General features: G+C 43.5%; 1 protein-coding gene across 4 annotated transcripts in view; it reads right to left on the reverse strand.

Annotated features, from left to right (window-relative positions):
* Positions 1 to 7500, reverse strand: part of LOC123745247 (protein lethal(2)essential for life) — a 41680-nt gene that overhangs the window by 15998 nt on the left and 18182 nt on the right. Inside the window, exon 2 of one of the 4 annotated variants that reach the window (XM_069300639.1) lies at positions 7199 to 7318. The exons of 2 other annotated variants lie outside the window; for them this stretch is intronic. The gene's annotated coding sequence lies outside the window, so the exon portion shown is untranslated. Of the gene's footprint in view, positions 1 to 712; positions 863 to 7198; positions 7319 to 7500 lie in introns of those variants that run through there. One more of the 4 variants, XM_069300640.1, reaches the window with a different exon arrangement.

A 7500-nucleotide genomic window follows, 5' to 3' on the forward strand; every position in this document is an offset into this window, starting at 1 on the left:
TTCTAAAGAGAGAATGCACGAAGCCACAATTTTCACGACATAAAATACGTTTACGTAACCGATCAAAAATTCAATCCAGGACAACTATTTTCCTCTACACAAGAAACCTATTTACCATTTAAAACTAACAGTCGGGGGGAAAACGCCACGGATACAGCGAAAGCGTTCAGCCATTGTTTTCTCGAGTGAAAGCCAAAAGCCACTCTCCTCCCACCTCTGAGAACTGCTGAATCTGGCGTCCCGCCATGTTGACACAGATGGGAAACAGCAGGACACGGAAAAGAATAATAGCATAAGCACAAGGAGAGGGGTAGGAAGAAAAAACGGGACGAGAGAAATCCAACATTCTGCTTGTAATTCATTTTGTATGTAGGTACTTTTTCCTAAATAAAAAAATAAAAACTATTAAACAAGAAACGAGAGAGAAATGGAATGGGAAGAGGATAAGAGGCACAAAGTAGTATGAACAGAGAAGGTGAAAAAGGTCGAGACGAACACAAGCTAGAGAAAGCAAAATTAGAGTAACAGAATACAAGGGAAATAGGACAAGTGAAATAAAAAAGGCAGAGAAGGACTAATAAGAGAAAGAGGGAGAAGAGAGAGGAGAGAGAGAAAGAGAAAAAAGAGAGAAAAAGATAAAGAAAGAAAAAGAAGAAAGAGAGAGAGGGGGGGGGATGAAGAGTTGACGACGCCCTATATAAAGCTTGCCTACCCTCGGTGCCAAGGCTGGCTCCGCGCCCTCTTCGTTGGATGTTTTTGTTGTTGTTTTAGATTCAGCTACTGGGAACCAAAAGTGCCAAGTAGCACGGGCTATGGTGAGCCCGTACAGGATTCTTTGAGCGAGCTGGCACAGGAGCGGGGCTGGAGCTGTGGAGGCATCTCACTTATTATATAGCCTACCACCACCTCGCCCGAACACCACTACTTCCTTATGTACAAATTCAGAGATTTTACCACTCATAAAATATTATATTTTCCTCACTGCGCAATATAATATTAATTTTACTAATTATTACCTGTAAGCAGCTTCTCTTCACAGATCATAATTTTTCGTACAACTCAATATGACAATGATGATCAAACCACAACTCAGAAGATGGAGAAATGACGTCGTTTCGGTCGTGGATTGTCTCAAGGTAACAATCAAAGGAAACTACTGTTTTATGCTTAATATTAATCTTGTGATACAAACCTGTGGTTCCAAAATATCAAAAGAAATCCAATTGTGTTCACAGAACAAGTTTGATGTTTTTGGGCAAAATACAGCCCATCCTCTAGTACTTATAGAACCCATGGTAACTATGTACGGAATGTACACATTCTGGACTTACAAAACGAACTTACAAAAAGATGTTCAAGTTTGTATTTTTGGATTGCCTTTTTTCGGACCCTATACAAATTGAATAATACAAAATTTACCTATTTTTGTGAAAAATTCATATTTTGTATTATCCATAATATGTAGTTATGAGTATTATCAAACCACAACTAGACGTACTAGAGATGGAGAATATATTCCTGTCCGCCAAACAGATTAATACAGGCATTAGTTCAAACTAATGGATGCCTACTACTAGTTCCTGATCGCCACTGCTAGGAAACCTTTCCATCTCACTCGCCACTACACGGGCCACAATGATAACTATTATATATATATATATATATATATATATATATATATATATATATATATATATATATATATATATATATATATATGGGATGAGGGTGGTGTACCCGCCGTCTCCAACCTCACATAAGAACAATGACTGCTGACGTTGGTGGCAATGGGTAGCCAGCACTTTGAAACAAGGCTGCCAATCAGAGGAGACGCAAGAAAGAGGTCAGTTTATAAGAGGGATCCTATACCCCGTACTCTCTGTGTGGCCCTGAGACTGACCTATGCGGTGTTCTGTAATCAAGAAGCCTTGATAGGTGGTGATCACTTTAAAGTGAAGTCTACGAGTAGGGACAAGACTCAAGTGTATTAGGCTTTGAGATTCCGTGAGGATCTGACCACCTGGCTCTTGTCGAGAAGGGTCCATTAGTGCAGACCATAGTGTTTGACTCACCAGTCATTTGAGCTGAAAGCCGAACAGAGGAACGAGAATGATTGCCAAATAAGTTGTGCAGGATCCTAAATCTGTGCCAGACGGACTTTGTTCACATAGTTACATGGTGCAAAAAAATTAGTTGTGCTAAAGACAAGTGAAATTTAGGAGTACAAGACAGGGACAGTAAATTTTGATTATTTTCGGAAGGAAGTATTTCTTTCACGCGAGGCGAATGAACTCCAAGGATTTTGTTTGCCACGTTTCAATTGAATGTGACAATTTGAGAAATTCAACGCGTGAATATTGGTCAGATAATTTCCCCAACTGATCGACCGGTAACGCATCTTGGGTATGCGAAGAGGTGCGACGTCTATTCGAGACACGACTTAGCAAAATGTCATTATCCGGCTTTCGGTTCACAACTCATTATATGGCACAACTGATGAGGATGTCCTGTGCCCCGGGTAAAGGTGAAGCCACTAGTCTGGAGCAGTAATATAATTAGGGGGTTCTGGGACTCTCCTCATCTGTCCACGTGTCTGGGTGATTCAGGCGTCGACATATAGCCTAGTCTGACACTTACGAATATGACAGCTTTGTCTGATCTAAACTTACATTGCATGAAATGACAAATAATTTTATTGCAAATTATAATGTATCTGAAATTCTTGCATTGAGTTCGTATTTCGAACTCTACTAAATTCGAGTGTCTAGACACTCCACATGACATGCTGTGTTACCCAGACCTTTCACATGGATTTCCTGACTATCCATCCACTCCCAGCATGTGATAGCTTGGCATTCCGGAGACCCGCCCGTCGCCACGACCTACATTTCCAACGATCAATTACGAGATCGACTGTGCGTGTCATGATACGCTATTTACCATGACTCGATGTGCGTGCCGCCTAAGAAGGAGGTCATGGGAAATTATTCTTTGTTTAAATTAATGAACGAGGACATTTATTGTTATATCAACACAGTCAGAAGTCCCTAAAACAATCAAATATACGTTTGTGTTGGGTAAAAGGGGGGCGGCAAATTTCAGAGTGACTACATTCTTCGATCCTTGTCAGTAGTGGCCGATGTTACAACCACCTACAGCTCCCCTTTTTCATAGTTTTAGAATGCACCCTCTCTCCACACTTTCCCCTTCAAGGGTGGGTCCTCTACTTCTTTCTGAAGTGGAAGACCCACCCTTGGTCCTCCACTTCGTCTCCCTCCCCTTGGTCGCCCACACACCATCCCTTTCCCCTCGTCTTTCCCCTTCTTCCTGTACACTAATCTACTTCAAAATCCCACGACAGGGGCCTGGTCATGTGTGCAACATCGTGGGACTAACGGGCCAGCATTATGGACTTAAACTATTGCAATATACTGCATGTATATTGCAATATGCACGTATTAATGCCGTGGTTTAATAACATGTTACGTTATTAAGTTAGCCTGTATACAAATAGCGTAGTGCCCCACTGGCCGGTATCGTACGCACTTTGCAAAACTAACTAGCATCAACTTTCAAGTTTTATGTTCGTCTGAGTGACAGGACTTTGTGTTAAAAATGAATTTGGACGTAATCCACAAACATCACTCGACAACCGCCTTGACGTCTGTCACAGCTAACGCGTCTGACAGAGTAATTTATAAATGACAGCCCAGATACACTTTTCGTTTCTTACTGGTTATTATCGTGCTCGAAGTGTAAAGTGAAGTGTTAGGAATGAAACCACAATAATACCATTAACTATCTTACTTTTGTTTTAGATTTTCGTATTCGAAGAATCGCGTCATTAATGAGAAGTAAACTAAGCAAATCTAAGTTTACCAGAAGTAAGGTTATAGCTTCATTATGTTGCCAACTATCGCACTTGGCTCGTTGTGGCACGAATCTGGCAATTACGGAGACTTCCGTTGGTGTTATCAAAGGCTCAAGTTTATTAAAACTTTATACACCGCTGCGAGACGACAGTGTCGTATTACGGTGAAAATAATAGAGCAGCAAATTGACAAAGCGACAAAATTAAAGGAATAAATATGTCATGGATCGTTATGGCGCCTTATAGCCTGGTCAAGTTGAACTAATGATTGTTGATAGGCTGGTGAAGCAGCAGCTCTACGCGAACTTTACGAACGGCAAGAAACTCTTACTCGAGTGCATTATCCTAACTCACCAACTGAAAAAAAGACATTATGTCAATTTCGCGAGCCGCTATTTCTTGTACGACAGTTTGTTTTACTTTAGGTAAAGTATACGTCAAAATTGCGACGTGCTATTAGGAAAACGTGTCTTATGTACTCGAGTACTTTGAGGGCAAGAGCAGAGGAAAGCCGAGTAAAAGGTGGGCGAACATGGTGAGTGAATAGTTTGTTTTCTACCACATAGCTGACCATTCTGTTACAGTGCTAACCTGCATAAATAATTTTCGGGTGTCCTCCACTGACCGCGTTAACGATCCTCTTAACTATGCTACAAATGGTGGAGTGTTGTGGACAGCCAGTAGTGGCTGGTGGGCAGTCAGTAAGTGGCTGGTGGGCAGTCAGTAAGTGGCTGGTGGGCAGCCAGTAGTGGCTGGTGGGTAGCCAGTAGTGACTGGTGGGTAGCCAGTAGTGACTGGTGGGCAGCCAGTAGTGGCTGGTGGGCAGCCAGTAGTGGCTGGTGGGCAGCCAGTAGTGGTGGAGTGGGTGCCAGAGTAAGGTAGGCAGCCAGGCCTCAGGCCGGGGAGTAGAACTACTCCCGAAACCCGCTCCAGGACAAACCAGTCCGGACGAGCGGTTTATTTGCCTTGACATACTGGTTCTGTTGTCGGCCTCCCTTCCCCCTTCCCTACACCAGCACACTGAAGGTTGAGAGCAGGAACTAAACAGCCGAAGCTGAACCTCCCAGAAGTACATGCATGTAAACGAGTTCAATTATGTGATATTCCCATTCACTCATTAAATCCCCACCCCCCAACCCCCTCTCCCTCTCCCCTTGATCATATGTAAACCTGGAGCCCACACTCATTCTCCCAAAGGAATACAACGCAACATAAGTATACCAAAACAGTATCCGATCATTAGGCCCAAATGAGGCAATTGGTTTACGCAAGACTTCCGGCGGAGCAAACAGTGCCAGTTCCCAATATGAAGAATAAATGAAATTACTGCATTCCGAGGCAAACAATACCACCATACCACCAGCTACGAGACCAGCTTCGCCACCGGGCACCAGCATGGCTGCAGGGACGGGATATCCTGCCTCTCTAACTTAAATTCTACAATAGGATGACGTAGACCAGAGAGGACACGAGACGGATGGATGAACTTGCACATCCCAAGATTGCTACATGACGTGTCCACACGTGGCTAATTTACATGATGTAAATGAAGGCTTGAATATGTTGGTAGTTACTCAAATGGACAAGTGAATACCTTGGGGGGGGGGGGGGATTAGAGTTACAGTGAAGGAAGAGATGATAGCGAGACGCGCGTAGAGTTGCACCGAAGAATTAATTGTCGAACCTGTAGGATTCTGGATTACCCAGTATATAAACGACCTGCCTGGATTACCCAGCATATAAACGACCTGCCTGGATTACCCAGCATATAAACCACCTGCCTGGATTACCCAGTATATAAACGACCTGCCTGGATTACCCAGCATATAAACCACCTGCCTGGATTACCCAGAATATGAACGACCTGCCTGGATTACCCAGCATATGAACGACCTGCCTGGATTACAGATCACGTGTAACCAACAAGAAAATATGAACGGAAACGGTTGTGTCAAGCCGCAGGAGGACATGGATAAAAAATGCACTAACTGTGACTAACATTTATGTCTACTGGAGCTAGATCGGCCCTAACAAATTTAAAATAATTAAATTTGAAAAAATAGCCAAATTTGCTTTCTCGAAGACGTGACTGAATATGACTTCCACTATTTCATCCCATTTACCTACTATATATGTGACATCTGAACCCTCTGGTACCCCTCCCAGGGTGAGCTCTATTAGCCGGTTCCCTTGCCTAACCGCTTGCATTACTGTCAAGATGTGCATTTGTACCAAGATATGCGCCAGAAGCCAGTAGTACAAGTAACACAAGTTGTCTCACTTACAACTTGCGAGTGTGAGTGACTAAGCTACAGCCAAGGGGAGACAACTGCCAAACTTTGAGTGTATTTGCCGGGGAAAAATAGGCTTTCTTCCTAAAATATGACCGTGCCCTTGAGAGTTTTGGTGCAAGAAATAGCGAAGTTTAGTGCCTGCCGAGGAGCGAGAGCGTGTGGGCCAAGGGGGTACATGGTTACTCATTATCGCTATTGTCGTCGTGGTGCACTTGGCGCCCCGCGGGAGCTCCCTGCACCCACCTCTGCTGCAATGGTGTCTACTTCGTCGATGTTTCGGTATAGGTTATATTTGTTGTCTTTGATATATACAAACTTGATGTTATGGTGGCAATATTTTGTTTGGGTTTCTGTTGGATTGTGTGTCGTGGATGTGTAAGTACTTTTTTAAGTTCCGGGATTACCATGGATGTGAACTGTAAGCTCGTGCCACGTGCTGGCTCGTGCCACGTGCTGGCTCGTGCCACGTGCTGGCTCGTGTCACGTGCTGGCTCGTGTCACGTGCTGGCTCGTGCCACGTGCTGGCTCGTGCCACGTGCTGGCTCGTGCCACGTGCTGGCTCGTGTCACGTGCTGGCTCGTACCACGTGCTGGCTCGTGCCACGTGCTCCACTTTGTCCTGTTTACAACACAATTTTAACGTTTCCTGAACATAAATCTCAATAAAACATTGGTATTCTTGCTTTTTAAATACAAACTATAAATATTAAAAATATGCACCGTGCAGTCCTTATATAGAAAATAGATTCTATGGCTTTATTTATACATTAGACGGTACAATGATTTATACACCAGAAGGCGCAATGATACACGTCACATTCTCTGAGGCACCAACACACACCAAAAAATGATTGTAAACAGCATACTATTGTATACTGTATACTCTTATTCAGCACAGCAAGTACTGTACTCTTAATTATTAGTACTCTTAATTATTAATGTGAAGGGTATAATAAAGAGGTGCGCGTAGTGGCGCGCACGACCGCCCCTACACCTCCAGCTGGACACCCGGCTCCCGCCCTGCCACGGCTCACCCCGACACCTCCAGCTGGACACCCGGCTCCCGCCCTGCCACGGCTCACCCCGACACCTCCAGCTGGACACCCGGCTCCCGCCCTGCCACGGCTCCCGCCCTGCCACGGCTCACCTGATAACTATAAACAAATACCGCATTTTAGAATTTAACTTCAAAATGACCGATGCCTCTGCGGCCGTGTTGCTAATAATAAGTACTGCAGATGAATTAGATTTTATATTATATTATATTAATATATATATATTATATTAATTACAGTATAATATATTATATTATAATATATAATATAATATATAATAT

The sequence above is a fragment of the Procambarus clarkii genome, chromosome 44 (genome assembly GCF_040958095.1).
Source record: "Procambarus clarkii isolate CNS0578487 chromosome 44, FALCON_Pclarkii_2.0, whole genome shotgun sequence".
Classification (NCBI taxonomy): domain Eukaryota; kingdom Metazoa; phylum Arthropoda; class Malacostraca; order Decapoda; family Cambaridae; genus Procambarus; species Procambarus clarkii.